We start from the raw sequence: 2,562 nt of genomic DNA on the forward strand, positions 1-2,562 counted from the left end.
ATCTTAAATTTTTTTCATCTCTTTATCTCTTTCATACATACATACATACATACAGACGACGGTACTTATATATATAAATAAAATTATATAAATTTCATTTATATTTATATGTATGTAATTATATCTATGTAATTTATATCTATATAAGTAATATGAATTATACGAAATCTCTGCAACATATACATCGGTAACATGTAAAAAATTTGTGAAAAAATTGGAGCTGTTTTCGAGATTTTATATCTGTATCAACCCAAGAAGCGCAAATATTTTATAAAACCTGTCATTTATAAATCAAATGCTCAATTTGCATTAATTACGCATTTAAATGAGTGCATTTTGAACACGCAATTAATGTAGTTTGGAAGACAATGTAATTGTACGCGCATTAAAAGTACGTTATACATGCATTGGCGCTCTTTGGGAAGTTTATTTAGACAACTGATTTATGAATTTTTAATGGTATTTTTTTACATATGATTTCAAATTATGTTTTTTTTCTTTCACAGATATTTTATCTTACAAAAAGAAATTATTTTATCCTGTTCCTGTTATAAAGATTTTTCCAAGAAGTTTCCTGTGGCTATTTTTCCGTTCTTTTTTATTTAAAAGTAAATAAAAAGATATTTACAGCAGACTTTCTTTAACAGCAGATATTTCACATTTGTGAATTGTCTGCTGTAGAGATATTCTCTGTTAAACATAAATTAGAATTTTTAAATAGAGCAGAGGTTTTATAAGAATATAATCATATATATATTTTCTATATATAATCATATAATGTTGTTCAAGATTATATTTTTATTTTTTATATGATTATATATAAACTTTATATTTATATAATTATATAAATTTTCATATATAATCATATAATGTTGTTCAAGATTATATTTCCATTTTTTATATGAGTTGCATTTGTTACATTTTTTGCAATATTACAGAAACTTACAAATATTGTAAACAACTTTCTGAAAGATTTCAGAAATATTGTTAATGCAATATTATAAAAAACATGATGCAGGTACATTTCTGAAATATTTCAGATGCTGTTTGGCGCACCGCCGTGTATCATAGTGTAAATAGTAGCTAATTATAGGATCGATTTCGTGTTGTCGCTTCACATTGTTAATTGTACGGTTCTTGTATTGATTAGTTATACCGGGTTAAATTATCGCGCCTATTAGCGAAACGTCGGTGGATCACGATTAGTACACTTGTCGATATTCGCGCGACTCACCCGACTCGTGCTGCCCGCCCGCGGGTGGCATCCCCCATTATGAGAAGAATTCGGTACTCGCTCGCGCCGTACTTCGCAGGTGCGCGAGCCGGAGAACGGAAGAGAGGTACTCATCAGTCGAACGTCGTGAAGCTCACACGTTACCGTTTTCGCATGTGCAAACTTGGAGTGCTCGGTCGCCCATCGCAGACCACGAAGGCCTAATCGCTTGCTATCCTGCCTATCTGTGCCCGCTTGCTATACCGGACTGTTGCATGCTTTCGCCTTGCACGCCAGAGATCTCGCCAACGGGAGGACGACGTCGACACCCAGGAGGCGCCGGGCAACGACACGGTGAGTCGCCTCGCATTTTTTTTTGATATTCGCTTGCTTGCTTCGCTTTATTCACTTTCGCGAGGGCACGGGCCCTCTGGTCCTTCGAGAAATTTTGTTGACCAATCGCAAACTCGGGGAGCGCCTCATATCCCCCCGTGCAGATGCATAGTTACAAATAAAATGTTAACAAAATATTTCTGCACCATTTCAAAATATTTCAATATTTCAGCAACATAATATGCCGAGTGGGTAAAGGAGATAGCATATAAAAGATGACGAAAAGAGGTCTTTTTATAGTCGTACTGCTTTCTCTGCTAAACATAACTCAGAATTTTTATATAGGACAGAGGTTTTATAAGAATATAATCATATAATCATATATTTTCATATATAACCATATAATGTTGTTCAAGATTATATTTCCATGTATTATATGCTCAGATATAATTAATTATTATATATCTACTAATATAAATAAATAAGAGATATTTTTTTATATGTATATAATCAGATACTCATATATGGCCATATAATATTATTCAAGATTATATTTCAATTTCTTATATGACCATTTTTATTAATATATAAAACAGAATAAGTATGAGAGAGATAGAATGGCAACAGAAAGAACATAACGAGAAAAAGAAATAAAGGATCAAACAAATGTGATAATACAAAAATATAACAGTAAGAATAATAGTAAGAAAAATAACGTAAACTGAAAAGAAAAAAACAAGTAAGTTTTAATTAGACAGTAAATTTTTCGCGATAGTACATACAAGCAAACAAATTTTGGCATTCAATATTTAGAGACCAAGTAAATTTTAATTATAAAAAATGCCTCGAAAAAGAAAAGGCGAAAATTTGAGTAAAATGAGTCGTGAAAGCAGCCGTTCAAGACAGAGGCGAAAAAATGAGAGTTGGGAGGAAAGGACTAAAAAGGACTTGAAGCTGATACCCAGAGACATGCTCAGCAGAGGGCAGAGGAAAATGATGAGACAAGGTATCAACGA

The sequence above is a fragment of the Temnothorax curvispinosus genome, unplaced genomic scaffold (assembly GCF_003070985.1).
Source record: "Temnothorax curvispinosus isolate PA1 unplaced genomic scaffold, ASM307098v1 QBEX01007448.1, whole genome shotgun sequence".
Classification (NCBI taxonomy): domain Eukaryota; kingdom Metazoa; phylum Arthropoda; class Insecta; order Hymenoptera; family Formicidae; genus Temnothorax; species Temnothorax curvispinosus.